The following is a 19,051-nucleotide window of genomic DNA, read 5'->3' on the forward strand; positions in this document are numbered from 1 at the left end:
CACATCATCCAGAGAGGTTGGTCTTGGTCTTGGAGGGTTCTGAAGTCAGTCTTAAGGTCTTGGAATTCGTCAATTGAAGAATCTATAAGGAAGAGAAGAGATTTGTGGGTTTTCCTCTCAAGTGGAGAGGTTTTGGCCCTGGCTTGTAGCCTATATTCTGTGTTCTTGTTCTTCTTGTTTTGGTAGCTGTTTGATGATTCACACATATAATAATAAGTAACAAAGCTAATAAGTAAAAGGACATCACAAGCAATTATCAAGTAAAGAGAAATCTATATAATCACTGCCCTTTTGATTTCTCAACATGGTATCAGAGCTAAGGTTGACTAAGGGCATTATGAAGATCTCCACTACATTGAAGAAGCTCATCAAAAAGTGTTCAAAGGTAGCAAGCTATATCAAGAAAAGCTTCAAGGAAGCATGGAATCTCCTATTCACTACAAAGGAGGAAGCAATCAAGGCAAAAGATGAAGGTCTCTTCTCACATTCCAAGACGAGAGCATTTGGGTAATTGATAACGATGCATCTAGGCACATGATTGGTCATCATAAACAATTGAAGACATTATCAAAGGGAAAATATTCTTACTCATTGGAACTTGGAGATAATAAGAGCTATCCCGTAAGAGGAATTGGATCAACCTCCATAGAGCTGGAAAATGGAAGCAACATTCACCTCAACAACATCCTATTTGTTCTAGGTTTGCATAAGAACTTACTTTCCATTTCAAGTCTAGAAGATAAGGGTGATAGAATAACTTTCATTGATGGAAAGGTTGTAGTATGGAGTAAAAACTCAAGCATAGAGAATGCTAGAGTAATTGGTATCCAAGAAGGAAGACTCTACAGGTTGATATCTCCTCTAGCACAAGCTTTGGTTCACATTGAAATCAACCCGTGTGAATTATGGCATAGAAGATTTGGTCATCTTCATTTCAAAATCCTTCCAACTCTAAGCTCCATAGTAGATGGAATCCCTGAATTGAAAGAAGATCATGAAGGAGTATGTAAGGGATGTGCATTGGGTAAGAATACCAAGAGACCATTTGGAAGTAGTGCTTCACGGTCAAAAGAAATCTTGGATCTCATTCACTCCAATGTATGTGGCCCTATGACTCCTAAATCACTTGGAGGTCATCTATATTATGTCACATTTATAGATGATCATTCAAGAAAGACCTGGGTTTACTCAATGAAAACCAAGGACAAAGTATTTACAAAATTTCAAGAATTCAAAGCTGAAGTAGAGAACCTTACAAAAAGAAGAATCAAGATACTAAGATCCGATAATGGAGGAGAGTATACATCCAAGGAAATTATAGCCTTTTGTAAGGAATCTGGGATTAAGAGGGAGTTGATAGTCCCATATAATCCCGAACAAAATGGAGTTGCAGAACGAAAGAATTGATCCATTAAAGAATGTGTAAAGGCAATGTTACATGATTAAGATCTACCAAAATTCCTGTGGGGTGAAGCCACGAACACAATTGTATATATTCAATATCGAAGTCCCCACAGGTCGCTAGACAACCAGACTCTCGAAGAAGTATTCATTGGGAAGAAACCAACTGTAGAACATCTCCATATCTTTGGGTGTCCTGTATATATTCATATACCAAAGGACAAAAGAAAGAAGCTAGATCCATTAGGCATGAGAGGAACATTTGTTGGCTACAACAACTCCTCTAAGGCTTATAGGATCTACATAAAGGAAGGACACCATATAAAAGTAAGTCGAGATGTCATATTTGACGAGAGTATTGCATTCAAGAAACCTAAGGAACTTCCCATGGACTTTGATGATGAAGAACTTCCAGTATTTGAAGAAGAAGTTAACAGGGAAGAAGAAGAATCTCATCATGAAGATGAGGGTCCCAGTGAACCCATTCAACTTGTGGTCGTCACTGAATCAAGAAGAGACCAAACTGGTTTAAATCTACACTACTTTATGTAGAAGGTCATGGGGCAACGAAAGGCTCATTTAGAGAAAGCAAGAAACCCAAGATATATTCTGGGTATACTGCATACATGAAAAAACTATTAGAAGCGAAGCCCTCCGCTTTTGAAGAGGCTGTCAATCATCATCTGTGGTAACCAGTGATGATAATAGCGGCGAGATATCGCCGAATACCGAAAATATCGCGATATTTTCAGCGAGCCGAAATATTGCCAAGAAAATATCGCGATATTTTGGCTGTCGAATATATCGCGATATTTTCGAGATATCGCTGATATCTCGGCAAAATATTGCGTGACGATATAAAATATCGCCGGGCAGGGTAGGCCGCGACTAGAAAAAGGGAAATTTGCCTTTTTTTTCCTCATTTCTATTTCTGAGTGTTGGAGAAGGAAGGGGAAGAGTTTTTTGGTGGTTGTCAAGGAGGGATTGAGGATCAAACAACGATTATCACCACCAACTAAGATTTTTTTGTGGATCAAAGATTGAAGAACAATGAGACAAACTTCATTTCTTCCATTAACAGGTATGTTCTTAAAAACCCCTATGTTAATGATTTTTTCAAAGATTTAGCCTTTAGGGTTAAGCTTGCTTGCCTCTTTGCCTACCAACATTTTGTTTCTTTGTTTTTTTCTCCATTTGCTATGATTTTCATGCCCATGAGCCAATGCAAGGGTTTTCTCCATATTTGGACAGCAAGCTTCATTTTTTTTCAACTTTCTTATGCACCCTCTTATTGCCATTTTTCATTCACATTGCAAATAATGTAGTAATTTTTTTTAAATGAGGTGGTTATTACTTATTATTTTTTGTGTTGGGGGGTTTAATGCCAATTTTTTGTTTTTTTTTTTGTGCCCTAGGTTTGAATTAGTTCACTACAAATGTCAAATATGCCAAAAGCCTTGGACCCATTTTGGGAGTATGGGGAGCCTGTTGGTGGGGCAAATCGGGCATATCTATCATGCAAATTGTGTGGGACCAAGATGTTAGGAGGGGTTACGCGATTGAAATACCATCTGGCTAGACTCCCTGCACATGATACAGATGGAATGCCTTGTATGGTTTCTAGTGCAAAGGTTATACAAAATGCTCCTGAAGCAATTGCTGAACAAGACAGAAAGATAGCTACGAGGGAGAGGGCACTGGTCTCAGATAGATAGCTGCTAGTTTTATTTGTTTTGCTACATATAAGTTTATAACTCATGATGATGAGATACTTTTATATATGTGATGTTATTTTGTATTGGTTCTCCACATTTGAGTCCTTGATTGGACAATTATCAGGGATCAATAGGATTTGGTATCGCCTTTGATGTATCATTTCTATTTGACATCATATATGTTAGTGCTTTCTTCATATTTATGTGCCAATGTGTTTAGTTCATGTTGTTATTGCTTTATATGTTTAAAAATCTGAAAAAAAATGAATATATTATGCATTTTTTATGCTTGCCGATATTTGCTGATATTGCCAATAAGATGTTTTCTGGACCCTCGCCGATATTTTGCTGATAGAGATATTATCAACACTGGTGTTAACTTCCAAATGGATCTATAAGATCAAACATGCGGCAAATGGAAGTATAGATAAGGCAAGATTTGTGGCTAGGGGCTTCTCTCAACAAGAAGGCATCGACTATGAAGAGACATTTGCTCCAACAACAAGATATACAACAATTCGTTCATTGGTCTCTCTGCTAGCATTGGTGGGATGGAACATCCACCAAATGGATGTCAAAACTGCATTTCTGAATGGCACAGTAGATGAGGATGTCTATATAGAGAAACCCTTGGGATTTGAAGTTAAAGATAGGAAGGCATATGTTTGCAGATTGAAGAAAGCATTATATGGCCTCAAGCAAGTACCAAGGGCATGGTATGCTAGAATGGATGCATATCTACAAAGAACAGGCTTCACAAAAAGTTCTACTGATCTGAACCTTTATATCAAGGTTGTAGATGGGCAACCTGTAATCATTCTTCTGTATGTAGATGATCTTCTCTTGACAGGTGTAGAAGGTCGAATTGAAGAATGTAAGAAGCAACTAGCAACATAATTTGACATGAAGGATCTAGGGTTGATGCACTACTATTTGGGACTAGAAGTCTGGCAAGGTCCTGATGAAATCTATGTGGGTCATGGAAAGTATGTGATCAAGATGTTGAGGTTTGACATGATGGACTGCAAACCTATGACCACTCCGATGATCACAAACTTGAAGAGACTAAGGAGTTCCGAATCGAGCCTTGTGGATCCTTCCAAGTATAGACAATTGATTGGCTCGCTGATGTACTTGGTGAATACTTGACCAGACATGTGTTTTGCAGTAAACATTCTCAGTCAATCTCAAGTGGAGCCAAAGCATGATCATTAGATAGCAACAAAACATATATAGATATATCTACGAGGAACTATCCATTACTACCTGAAATATGATAGGTGGAATGATGTCCACCTGATTGGATATACAAATTCCGTCTGGGGAGGTAGCGAGCAGGATGAAAGAAGCACTACTGGAGGATGTTTCTATTTGGGATCCTCTATGATCTCATGGATGAGCAGAAAGCAAGACACAGTTGCTTTGAGTAGTGTTGACGCTGAGTATGTTGCAACAGAGAAGCATTCGAGTTAACGACGCTGCTATCCGACATATTCGAAGGACCAATGGACCCTACAGTGATACATTGTGACAACACCAATTGTATACGATTGTCTGAAGACCCAATATGTCATGGAAAGACAAAGCATATAAACAAGTATCACTATATTCGGGAGCTATTACAAAATGATGTGTTGCAACTACAATATATCTCCACCGATGAGCAGATAGTTGACATATTAACGAAATCTCTTCCTAACAAGAAGCTTGTATACTTGAGAGACAAGCTTGGCTTGGTTGATATATCCTCCCTTGTTGAGAGGGAGAGATAGGCACATCATTCTTGTCTTCACTTGGGAAGACAAAATGGAGGATTGGGTAATCATCTGGGATTCGATACTCTTTGAGTATGAGGTAGGGCATCCAAGATAAGAGTAGTCGTGGACCGATATTCTTTGAGGACTAGCTATCCAAGACAATAATAGTCCAAAGAAGGTCATACTCGGTGAACACCTAGGTGGAGTATGCACCTTGAGAGACAATGATGATGGTGTCTATAAATCATTAGTCTCGCCAACATTGTGCTCTGATCTTGTGGAGAGATAGAGCTGTTAGTCAAGGCCTTGCTATGTGACAATGTTGGTCGATATGATGCTAGACAGATGGGTTACCAATCCGACTCTTCTTATGAGATATCTTCAGATTGAGAATGTACATGTATCATGTATGAATACCTCCCTAGCTAAGAGGGAGTGTTGAAAAATGTGTAACTAAGTTCGGTCTTCATATAAATGAAATTTACTTTTGATTCTTGTAAAGTGTAAAATGAAATATTTTATTATTATCATTATTATTATTTTTGGAGCATGGGTTTCATGGTCAAGGTCTTTTATTTTATAGGTCAAGAACCCATTGAGTACTTCTAGGGTTTGTGCTAGGTCAAAAAGTCAAAAGAGTCATTGTCATAAGTTGAAGACCCCATCGGACACATTGTAACTCGTAAAAAAAATATTTTTGTCTTAAAAAGTGTGTAGATACCCTCCAAGACCAAGTTGGCAAGTCAGCCTAAAGCAAGAGCCACGTCCACCCTTGAAGAGCCTATAAATAGAAGAGAACTCGTCCTACTTGAAGCACATTCACTCACCACTCATTCTAGCTAAGGAAGAGGAAGAAGAAGGCAACGAACAAGAAGGATGATGAAGGAGATTTGTGTTTGGGCTAATTTTTTCTCACACGTGCTAAGGAGAATCAGGGTTGCTGCAGCAAGACCTAAGGTTCCTATCTTCGGGTTTGATCTTGGAGAAAAAGAGACAAGTAGGCCAAGCGAAGGTCACCAAGGGTAATCCTCATGCTCCTGAAGTGAGGGAAAGTCAAGCGAAGGTCAAAGGAGGGCTCAGAAGGCAGATCGAAGCTCACACGTGTGGCAACAACAATTGCTGGGGGGCCGAAATTTCAGATCTGTAGTGGAGGCCGAAATTTCTGCAGCTGGAGGTCGAAGAAGTGCTACTGGAAGAGATTTGACTGGGTTTGACAAGATCAGGGTTAGCACATCATCCAAAGAGGTTGGTCTTGGTCTTGGAGGGTTTTGAAGTCAGTCTTAAGGTCTTGGAATTCGTCAATTGAAGAATCTATAAGGAAGAGAAGAGATTTGCGGGTTTTACTCTCAAGTGGAGAGATTTTGGCCCTGGCTTGCAGCCTATATTCTGTGTTCTTGTTGTTCTTATTTTGGTAGCTGTTTGATGGTTCAAACATATAATAATAAGTTACAAAGCTAATAAGTAAAAGGACATCACAAGCAATTATCAAGTTAAGAGAAACCTATATAATCACCGCCCTTTTGATTTCTCAACACCTGCCATGGGATTTTGTTGAAAATTCAAAGCAGTTGTTAAAAATAGTTTTCCTGATGAAGGAGATTATCCTTCCTTCGGTGATGGAGGATGCTCAAGCTGTTTAGGTTGTTCAACCCGTTGAGGCTGTTCAGATGGCTTTGATGATCCTAATAAATCCTTGTAATTCTTTGTGTCAGCAAGTTGGTTCACTGCACAAAGTCCAGAGTATGATGACCAAACAATTGTTCTTCTGGAGTCAATCCTTGATCAATTAAGTTTGTATCCCCATAGCCTTCCTTCAAAATTTGGTCCTCTCCTCTTTCGATTAGGGCTTGTTTTTGAAGATTCCTCAAACTCTATCTCCTTGCCTAGTAGAGATGTATGAAGAGATATTGGTTTTTGTGGGACAATTTTAATAGGTTCTTTCCTTTTTATCACCTTCCCCTGAGTCGAGGAAAACGCTTTAGCCTTTAGAATAATTTCTTGTATGTAAGTTGTCCTTCCCAAATCTCGATTCTTTTTTCCACAAATCTCAATTCTTTTTCTATCTTTCGCGTCCTCTTCCACTTGCATGGTTAACTTGCTTGGGGTCACCCTGTTTTTCTTCTTCACTACTCATGCAATGCAATCCTATGTGCCATGATCCAAGTGAGGCCGAGCCCACCTCAGTATGTTGAAGCGATGTGCAGGTTCTTTCCTCTTGTCTTACCGCTCGGAGACCTCAAAATTAGGAGCACATCTATCACACTTCCAATCAATGCATGCAAATATGCTAGTCACGACTCACACATAAGCACCTCTAATAATCTCCTTGACAACAATGACGCCAAAATGTTGGGTGAAACAATTGTTCCTTTAAACTAGAGCAACAGGTCCACTCTCACATTAATTATCAATCCGGGTAGGCTAGATTTAAGGCTATCACACAAAGTCTATGCAAGGGAAATGATAACTAGCAAAACGAATCTCAAACCAAGGTCATTGCAAACTCACTCTCAGCAAACATTTAAGTTGTTACACTCTTTAACACCACCAGGAAAGAGTCATACAATTGCAGAATAAACCACTTTGTTACACTACTGTTCTCATTCATAAGCAACACTCCTGCAAACCCTTAGATCACTCAATCAATGCTGAACACACATTCAATAAAAGTGCAATCCAATCTGTAACAGAAAGGTAAATAACTCATTGCTACACTAATAAGAGGGACGGTCCAGGACTATGCTGTCACACCATTCAAAGGCTCTCTGCAATCATTAACTTATAATTAAATTTGACAGTAACAATAATCACATAACTGAAAAGAATTAATGCAACTACTTATTGTATTCTACTTAACCGGTGATCCCTGCTAAGAAGGACGACCCTTCCTCCTCAGTAGGGACTGGTGCATTAAATAGCACACAAACTACTCAGAGAAAGATATAATGCCACAAGGTTGAGATTTGCACTAATAAAATATAAGGATTACAAAGCTTAGTGCTTTCCCCTTCCTTTCCAATACTATCTGTCTAATTCCTTTTGCTGCCCCTGCGGGTAGAGAACTCTCTTCTTTATAGTTTTCGAATACAACATGAAGATTATCATGAGAATCTTTCGATTCTCTTGTGATCTTAAAATGAGTATACGTCTTGGTAATTCATAACAATTTCCATGGTAAGGGTAAAGCTGTAACAACTTCCTTTAATTACAATGATCTTTGTAGAAAATCTCAACTACTCGAGCTGTATACTCCATGAATATCTCTCAGTGGTTGAGCTAGCTTTGAATTGATGTGCTCCTAGAGTCAGTCTATGTGACAAATTAGAGAAGAACAACATGCCCAAGGCAAACCGTTCATGTATCAACAACATTTGTCAGAGCCATTGTCCAAATTGATAAAGAAAACTGCAAGTGCAATCCTGTAACAACAACTTCAACAGACCACTTAAACCCGAAACAACCCATATGTCAGTTTTATAATAAAAATCACCTAAGATAGTAGTTCTTATGTCAAATTATAAGCATAAATATACTAAGAAAGTGACATATAGAAAAGGACATACTTAGGGGAATAATCGCTGTTACAGTGGTGAAATATGGTCTTGTTGTTCAATAAGGGAGAAAAAAGAATAGGAAAATGAGTGCAAAAAGGTAGCAATTCCATGGCCCAACACACACACACACACATATATATTGCATTAATATTAACAAAAAATAGGCAAACTGCTAAATTAGTTGCAAAATATATGAAAACATGCATATTGTGCTACTTGTAGATGAATGATACATTATTATGAAGTTAGAAATGCCATCCATAGTACATTAATGATTATATTAGTGAAATTTCCGTTACCTTAAAGGTGTTATTAACTCTGTTAATTATTCCGATTACTTATACACAACAAAATTAATTTATCAGTTGAAAGTAATGAATAAAAACATGAATAACACCATTCACCAAATAATATTTGCAGTGGAATATACAAAAAACCAATCACACAAATAACACAAATATTTTTGGATATATGTCCTTGAAAAAACCCCAGTGTGGAGAAAACTAGTTTTCGGATCGAGGGTTTTATTATTAATCTTCAACAAATCTGCTATTAAGAAATTACATAAACTGCTTGCCTCTCAGTACCAAAGCTCCAACCAATTTATCTTCACCACTGTTGATTAAATCGAACTAGGAAAATCCATGGCTTCCCTTCTTCAAATTGCACAATGTCCTTGACACTTGCACGACCTTCCCGACAATTTGCACCTCCTCCTGGAAAACTTGCATTCCCTCTAGAAAACTTGCAATGGCAACTCGCACTGTCTCCAACAATTGCGTCCTGAAAATTAACTTGACCCTCTCTACAGACAATAACCTGGCCAAAAAAACTCCCTTTGAAACTCAGAAGCTGGAAGTCTTCTCAGATGAAGAGTAAACCCTGCAAAACTCTTCCTCAATCACTGCTATTGAAACCCTCTTGGCGTCTCTTTGAAAACTCACCCAACTCAACTCAACTCGATGTTTGATCTTGATGATCTCCAATGTTGCCTGTTGTTGCCCAAGTTGTACACTTAGGTGCGGGAAAAGTTTCCAACCCCCATGCAAGTTATAAATTTTGTGGCGCAATGCTCAGAGTAGGGGTTGTCTCTTTGATCCCTATTCACTCCGTTTAAGCTCTCTCCTAGACAAGCTACGTGGGGTAGTCACTAAGGGTAGATGGAAATGGGAAACTTGTTGAAACAACACGTTCTAGGAGACTAAGTGCAAGACAATTATTGTTAATGCAACTTAATTTAGATTTGCAAGTGATATTATTAGCGGGCAGTGTACATACTAAGATGGACTAGATTAGACTATAATGACACTCAAAGAGATAAAGTGATTAGAGACCAGTGCCTTAAATACACTGCGCGGAATTTAGATTTTTCCTCAATTTAAGGATTGCAAGTTACAATAACAACAATGCTGCAAGGAAAGGTTAGCATAAGATACAAGATTGATATATGAGCAAAAGATGACTTGCAATATAAATGAAACAAGTACTTCCACTTTTAAGGGATATCAATATTATAAGATAGGAACAAGTGATAAATACAAGATAAATGCAACCTGCAAGTAGATTAGGAATGCTCACAAACCAATGAGGGATGACACGATGTTAGATGGAATGCAACATATACTATGTGAGATGCAAGCTGTCAAGATGCTTCAAGATTATCACAAGACTACAAGATTCCAATAGTAACCAATGAAGAACTTTGACAACAAAATCAAATGCTCTAGTTATTGTGCTTATGCGGATGTTCTTCACTTATGATATATATCAATTAGAAACAAGTGAAATTTACATGATACAAACTCAAATAACTAAGGACAGATGGGGTTGCTAAGGGTGATTAACAGAGCAGATACAATCAAAGACTGAATCTAACTGATGTAATGTAATTCTAATCCAAACAAATGACTATCAATTCTATAACCAATGACTATTCAAGCAAAGATGAAAGCATAAGAAGGTATCAGTATACTTCAGTGTTAAACTACCTGCACCAGACCTTAAGGAAAGTCCATGGCCTAGACAGATTAGTCAACTATAGCCCACGGCCAAGCCAGAGAGGAAGGTTAGAAAACTTATTGAAAATTTTACAAGTTATGTGTGGTGAATCTTAATTATTTCAAGCTTCTTCATCTTCAGATTTTAATGTTACAACCCTCAATTCATATATGCTTCAGATCAGGGTATTCAACCCTTTATAAGGCTCATGGCAAAAGCCTCCTAGGTCTGCGACTACTCCTGCAAACAATGATATGTCAAGACAAACCCTAAGGGCGAAGCCCTAACCACAAATCAGTGAGAAAAATCCTTCAATCAATGGAGCAATACCCCTGCAATCCAATGTATTAGTCCTTGAAATAATGAGATATGAACAAACCCTTTAAAGCCTTGCGGCTAGCCCTAGATGGAATCCTTCAACGATCAGATCAGAGATGGCTGATTACAAGAAAAAAATTGACATATTTAGGCTTGCAATACACCAGGGGTCAGTCCTTCAACCATATGCAACAAGAAAATTCCCTCAATAGGCCTGCAGCTAAGGGACTAGGCCTGAATATGTCTACGACAAACCCTTGAAAAGATAATGTGTCAAGAAAAACCTTAAGGGGCAAAAATCGTAGCCACAAAATGAATGAGTAACCCTTCTAGGGATGAGATGAAATCCCTGCAAATAGAAACATTAGTCCTTAAATCATATGAGCAAGGAATCAGGCCTTAAAGGCCTTGCGGCTAGCCCTCAAAAATAGTTTCCTATATTCAGATCCAAAGATGGCTGGTCACAAACTAGTAACCAGTGATAAAACCCTTTCAAATATATGAATATGGACCTGCAAACCCCAAGGGTTAGTGTAAAATATATACAAAATATATTTACAAAATGTACAAAGCTAGATCTAGAAAATCTAGAGAGAATGATCCTATTAGCAGATCTATTCAATTAATGCATAAATAAAAAAATAGATGCAAGAAATAATTTTATAGAAGAGCAATAGCCACGGTCTCTGCAAAACCCAATCGTTAGATAAGCCTTGAAATTTAACAAAGTGGGCTCTTAAACTTCTTGTCTTGGGAGTTGGCTGGTCCAACCAAAAACTTCCCCTCACACACAAGATCTGAATATCATAAAGTCTCCACACACTTAAGATGAAGTTATTAGATCAATGGAGGCTAGATACACATAAAACCCTCAAGATCTAGAGATACTTGCTAGATTAATTAAGTTAGAATGCTTTTCTAAACCCAATAATTAATGCAAGATACATGTGCAAATAGTTAATCCAACCACTGGCTAATGAAATAATAACTTATGAAATATTATTCAGTAGAGCATTAAGAACATGATCTAAAAAACATTACCACAAGAAGCAGAAGAGGAACACCACCATGAATAAACCCCAAAGGCTTTTGCTTTATTATTCCAGAAAAAGATATTACAACTAGCAGAGCTTGACTTAGAGTTCGATTTCAAAATTTTTCATGATTAAATGAGGAGAAAACAGCTTCCTTATATAGAAAAATGAGAGCATCAAACCCCTCCAAGTGGAAATAATGGTTAGTTCCCTTGATCCATGGCTTGATCCTTGTCAAAATAATTTGAACCCTTGATAATTGCTGCACAAATCTCCAGAAAAAAATTGAATTCCTTGATTGCTGAGCTAAATGGGCCAATATTTGACTTTTGGGTGGTTTTGGACCACTAGAGAATCTTCAAAAAATAGAATTCTCAAAATTTTCTCATTCAAAATAACCGCCCGGACCAAAATTTTGATTTCCTTGAAAAAATATTCCTTTATGGCCCAACGAATTTCCTGAGGAATTTTTTTCCTTGGAAATGAGTCCTTCCTTATTTTTTGACTTTGAAAAAGGACCTAATTAATTTTTTGATAAATTTTCCACTTGGAGAGAATTTAATTTTCTCTCATTTGAATCTTTGACAATTTTCCACTTCAATTATTTTGGCATTTTTTCACTAGAAAATAAAATAAATGACTCAAGAGGGGATTACACATTTTTCCACCCTCAAAGTGGGTCTAAAAAATATTTAGGCGATGATGTTTAATTATGAGTAATCATACACCTAAAATATTCCTAGATGACACTTTTTACATCAAAAATATTTCGTAGACATCCCATACAAAAGGGGAAAATTACAAATAACATGACCTCTAGACTCAACCAAATTCTGTGACACAAGACAGATGATCTAGTATGATAAATACATAGACTCGATAACACTAGGACTCACCTAAGACCTTACCATCAAGCCCCACTCTAGCTTTGGGGTATGTGTGGGAGAAAAACTCTGCCAATTATAAGGGTTCGGAAATGCTAACAATTGGCGGAGGGTAAAAAACTCCTTAGAGTGAAACTCTTTGCTAAGAATCAAAGGCTTACCTAGATGTTTTTACATGGCTTCATAGTCATACTAGAATCATTTTTACAATAAAGGCCCACAGGGTTGCAGAATTTGGGATTACAATGATAGTATTGGAAGCCGCATGATGATGATGATTTTGGAAAAAAATCATCTGTTGATTTGTACTCTATGTACTACAATTTAGACTTGCAATTTCGACCTTCCTTGACGCTGCAGAAACCCTAGAATTATCACGTGTGAGAGAGATAGAGCTCAAAAAGAGATTTTCTTATTTCTTCTTGCCTTGACCTTCGCTGTTTCTTTTCTGCTACTTCCAGCTTCAGATCGAACTTGTTCTTAAGAGATCGAACTTGTGAGTGAGTGAGTGCCAAATGAGGTCGAATTTGCTTCTTTATATAGCCTTTCCAAGGGGTCGAATTCCCTCCTTTAGGCTGACTTGAAGCTGCCAGGGCTGACTTGTACTTTGGAGGTTTCCAGGACCTTGTAGACTCAAAATAAATTCTTTTACAAGATACATTTTGCCCAGAAGGGTCTTATAAACATGATGTTGACTCTCTTGACTCATAACAATAAATCCTATGACCTAACAAACCCTAGAAGCATGAAGAACATGATTTTACGTAGAAGACCATCAATATGAAGCATGAAACCCATGCTTTAAAATAATAACTTTTCTTTCTTCTTTTGTTTGTTACATAATATATACATATTGAAATGAGTACATACAATTATGAAGACTGAAACTAGTTACATTTCCAACACGAGATACCTTTAGTTACCCCTATAAATGGTAGGCCTTGAAGAGAAAATGGGGGTGTGTTTTGGTTTAGTATGAAGACATGGACCCTAACCACACCTACAAGATGAGCCTATGGCTACACCATCTTGATGGGTCTCACTTTCGCACATTGCCATAAGTTTCAAACCCTTTCTCTATGTTTCACCATTGCTACTTCAAGGTTATTAAAAATCCCGTGGGAATGGAATTTTTCCATATGATGTGGAACTTCGCTAGCCTATTGGACCCAAGCATTGAGGTGATATAGTTATTGACTATTGCAATTCCTTAACACAATAAGGATTCTAATTTCAATATTTGCCTCAGAATCTGTCTAGTAAAATATAGGGTTTATTAAATAGAAACATATTAAAATAAGGAGAGCATTGTTGAAGTTCTTGGTAGCTTTAGAAGGTCTTTTGCATGAGCTTGGTGTCTTAGCATGTAGAAGATGGTTGATTGCCCTTTTAGGTGCTTGCTTGGTGGAGTAAGTAATTTATGACTTCTCTCCTAAGTCTAACTTAGGAAAAGTACAATTATTAAAGTCAATTAATTATTCTGGGCTATTAAGCCAAAGTACTAAGGATAAATAATAAAATAATCTAAGTGACTTAGATATGATCTCAAGTTAGGCAAGGTCTAATTTTGACTGTCAATCACTTAGGAGATTAGGGTTAGGGATTTGGCTTAATGAAGTTATAAAGGAAGCCTAATGGAGAAGTGAAGACATAATACAACTACACAACATTGAGAGAGCAATTTTCTCAAGGGGAGGAAGTGATTTTCTCTAGGGCGAGAGGCTTAGCTAGACTGGAGAAAAGGGAGGAAGGGTGTAGGGAAATTTTGGGAGTAATTTTAGGAGGCTGAGTTTAGGAAATTGAGAGAAGATGAGTAGTTGAAGTGCAAAGGAGGCCGATTTGTGGAGAGGCGGATTTATTTAGTGGGCCAATTTCCTTGAGTATGAAGGGGTCATATGAGGAGGAAGAGTGAGGGCCGATTTACTAGTGCTGGGGTGCTGAGTTTCTATAGGGCTGAATTCTTCAAGAGGTCGATTTTCCAATGGATCAAATTCCTTGGGCCGATTTTTCTAGTGGGGCTGAGTTACAGGTTTTAGTAGTGCATTTTTTTGTGTATTTTCTCTTTGGGTCAAGGCGCAAATTTTTTGTTATATTCCTTTTGGAATATTTGGCTAAAATTCCCAACAATTTTTCAGAACAATACACCATAATAAAATTGCACAATTTACCAGCATAATTTAAATCACAGATGTAAAAGAAACTAGAAATGCTGCAACTTAGAATAAGCACGATACATAACCAACAAACTCAACTTTATTTTATTAACTGAACCAGATTACATGCCAATACAAAATAGCTGGAAAATAGCTGAGATGAAGCCCAAATTGGAGATCTATGTGATCCTCACTTCCAGTCCACATATCTACTCCAGATTTGCTCACCAATTGATGTCGAGGAAGCCCAATGAGATTTTTGAATGAATCCTCCACAATAGTGAGTTGGGGTTTCGTCTAACACACCAAGAAACCCAATGGTTTTCATCCTAGGGCTCTCTGAACCTGAAAGCCAAGTTCACCAAAATTCTCCAAGAGAAAAGATGCTCAAATCCAAGATGAAATATAGTAGGCAGGCCCCATTGGATCCCATAAAACTCCTCCAAAACCCTCTGAGCCCACTGATGATGTAATCTTTCTCCTGTTACTTGGCTGTCACAAGCCCTGGAAATCCATCCTAACCGCATCACAAGGGAAACCAAAAATGGGGATATTACATTTTAATGAAGGAAAATTGTTATGGGTGTATACTTATTGTTGTGATATGATTGATCTCTCTAATCTTATTTTTCCACTGCAAATATTTTTGAGAAGTTGAATACTAGTGATTTTATTTTCTGGTGGATTGAATTCCTTGGGCTGATTTTCCCAGTGGGGCCAAGTTATAGGTTCTAGTAGTGCATTTTTTCTGTTGGTCTAGGCCCAAATTTTCCCGAGAATTTAAATGAAGGAAAATTGTTATGGGTGTATACTTACTATTGTGATATGACTGATCTCTCTAATTTTAATTTTCTGCGGCAAATATTTTTGAAAAGTTGAAGTATAAATAAATCTGGCCTAGTATTCGAAATTTAACAAGCATCAAGTAGAAATGAAATTGTAACAAAAAAGCTCTACTTTTATTTCTCTTTTTGTCATTGAATAGTGTGTGTGCGCACATGTTTATATGCGCGTGGACAAACCCATTGCTTGCATGTATCCTTCTTGTTATGTAATCTATGAAATATTTACATTTTCAATATAGCAATGACATCATTATTAGTTAATTCATGAAAATTTTCGGAGAAAATCACATAGAGAATATTTGGTCCACGCGTTTCGAACCAGCCAGTGTGGTTCATCTTCAGGACAAGATGAAGAGACAGATCTTAGATGAAGGTTAAATAAGAAAATAGGTCAACCTAACTGTTAGAGGAAAACGGCTATATTTGACTCGGGAGGGAAAATTATAAATATAATATTATAAAACAACTGATGTGATTTTCTCCGAAAATTTTCATGAATTAACAAATTATGGATCATAGAAGCTTAAATTCGAATATCATTATTAGTGTTATTAGAACTAGACCAGACAAGACTGAAGCAGTCGGTCCAACCATTTTTGAGAGAAAGTTGGTTTGAAATTGTGTCACAGACTGGAAAGGGCAGTTTGGTACCAAATTGGTCGGTTTTTGTACGGAACTAGTCAGTTTGGTATTGTACCGGCTGATATTGTACATTGCTACCAAGGACCCTTTGAACTCAATTAGAAAAAAGGAAGCTATAATTTATGAGTGGGGAAGTGTAGTATTTGATCATATTGCGCTATTACTGCTATGCTACGTTACCGGATCCGCTGGGGGCATGCGGTGATACCTCGGATCTCCGAATCCGAAACGGGTACGGGTACGGATACGGTGGGATCCGTACGGTCACTTAACAAAATGTTCATCACGCAGTTCAGTTGGGTTTCAATTCTCAGTTTGGTTTCTGTATAAATCTGTGTGTAGGTATCGCTATCGTTATTGTTTATTTCGGCTTTCAAAACGGAATCCACGGCCATGCGTTTCACAATCTCTATTCCCTTCCTCGAATTTATACTTTTTAATTAATACTTTATATGAATTTACGTTATCCCGGATTACCTGTCTTTAATGATTTTATCGTGGTAATTGCTAGCTCCATGCAAAATATAAATTTATTAAATTAATTGAACTTTAAATCACTAATTAATCATTACGCAGGAGAATACGTCTATGTATTAATTTATTAATTTATGATATGTATTAATTTATTAATTTATGATATGTATTAATACCATTTCCACGGGTGCTCAAAAAACATAATCACTAAAGTGTGGGTTAAATATTAAAAAAAAAAATTATAAATAAAAATTAAATATGGTAGGCCCGTGGGCCGTAAACCATACAGTATATTAATATAATTTGTATAATTTGTAAGTTATAAATAAAAGTTAAAAAATATTTTATGTTTATAACTTTATGTTTATATTTTTATTTTAATAATTACAATTTATATCAATTATTTAATACGTGTATTGTTTTTTTTATTAATATATAAATTTTACATGTTTATTAGTTTTAAAATTTTAAATTATGTATATATATATAATATTAATAATTTAATTAGTTATTTATTTAAATTTAAATTTTAAAATTATTTATTATAAAATAATAATTTAGAATTTTATATTTTTTTTAATTAAAAAATATTTTATGTTTATAACTTTAGGTTTATAATTTTATTTTAATAATTACAATTTATATCAATTATTTAATATGTGTATTGTTTTTTTTATTGATATTTAAATTTTATATGTTTATTAGTTTTTAAAATTTTAAATTATGTATATATATAATATTAATAATTTAATTAGTTATTTATTTAAATTTAAATTTTAAAATTATTTATTATAAAATAATAATTTAGAATTTTATATATTTTTTTTAATTTTATTTGTCCTGTACCACTTTAGAATTTTGTTTTGAGAATGACATTTTTATTAATTTATATTTGGTTATCAATGATAAACATGGAACCATTACAACATGAATCTAGTGAAGGAATAAATGTCAATAAAGATCCAAGATTCATGAATGGTTTTGATTTTAAACATCAAATGTATTTTTAAATTTTTTTTAAAATATTATTATATATTTTTGTACTCGCCGTATCCGGATCCTGGCTTTTCAAAAATCCAAGGGATCCGTATCCGTATCCGTATCTGTATCCGGATCCGTATCCGTATTCTGGTAACTTAGCTGCTATGCAATTGATAGTGATGTTAAATTCAAAGCATCCTTTTACTTATGTTAAGATTACCATTGATTGACTCAAGATGTTTGAGAGTGGTTTTGACCTCATTGGATTTCATATGGAGAAACTAAAATTTTAGATTCCACTCAAAATCCAACGGACTTTGGATTCGGGGTTGGGGCAATTGCAACCTTTCCATTGGATCTTGTCATGTATGAGGGTATGAACTAGCATTTAATCAAGAGCACCAAGCCCTCTATGCATCTTGATGTTAGAGGCATTGATTGTTGAACTCCTCTATCATGACCCTACTATAAATGTACCCATCACTCGAACAAAATCTTGACTTGATATGCTAAGGCTTTTCTGTCTTATTCTTAATGCTTAGAGGGTGATATTGATGATGAAGATCCCAATATTTGCAATTATTTTGATGATATGTAGGTGTTTGTTGTAGCATGATTTTTTTTGGATGCCAGAGGCCATCGAGGGCCTGTTTGTTGATGTATTTTCGGTTCAGCGATGGATTGCACTCTAGGTGCTATTCTAGTTATGTGCACCCTTACATTCTATATAAATGAAAACTTTTGCTTATTTGTGTTTAAATGGTTTTGATTCATGTGGATGCACATGAATATATATGTTTTTCTTTAAAATTTGAATATTTTATTTGTTTTTGGTTGACTGGTTTTTTGGTCCAGTTATTTTACTGGTTCCAGTCCAGTTTTGACTGGTTCTTTGTTTGGGGGGTCTGCCGGTTTGGTTCCGATAACATTGATTGGTATATCATATCATGGAGGATTTTCATATAATTTTGTTTCACAGCCTTGATAGCACTAAACAAAGCATAATGAATATTACAAGTGTTTTACCACTTTGAATTCAGAATTATCTCGTTCAATTATGACCAGGGAGAAATCAAATTTGAAAATGACAAATCATGTGTAATAAAAGTGTGAATGAAATGGAATGTATATTTTCTTTTTGGGATTTCTGTCTTACACAGTCCTACAAAAATCAGACTTCGCAATTAGATTATTTTTGGCCACCTTGTTTTATCATTCCTTGCTTACATATTTTCTCCTGAGAAAATGTTGAAAAGCTAAAAGTGCAAGCTTGAGTTGTAGCTAGGACAATACCT

General features: G+C 36.2%; 1 protein-coding gene across 4 annotated transcripts in view; it reads left to right on the forward strand.

The window, feature by feature from the left end:
* PSAT1 (phospholipid sterol acyl transferase 1) overlaps window positions 1–19,051 on the forward strand; it is a 380,472-nt gene that overhangs the window by 134,019 nt on the left and 227,402 nt on the right. The gene's annotated exons all lie outside the window — the stretch shown is intronic.

This window comes from Pinus tabuliformis, chromosome J (genome assembly GCF_031772625.1).
Source record: "Pinus tabuliformis cultivar Carrire ecotype Pingquan chromosome J, CPIR1, whole genome shotgun sequence".
Taxonomy (NCBI): Eukaryota; Viridiplantae; Streptophyta; class Pinopsida; order Pinales; family Pinaceae; genus Pinus; species Pinus tabuliformis.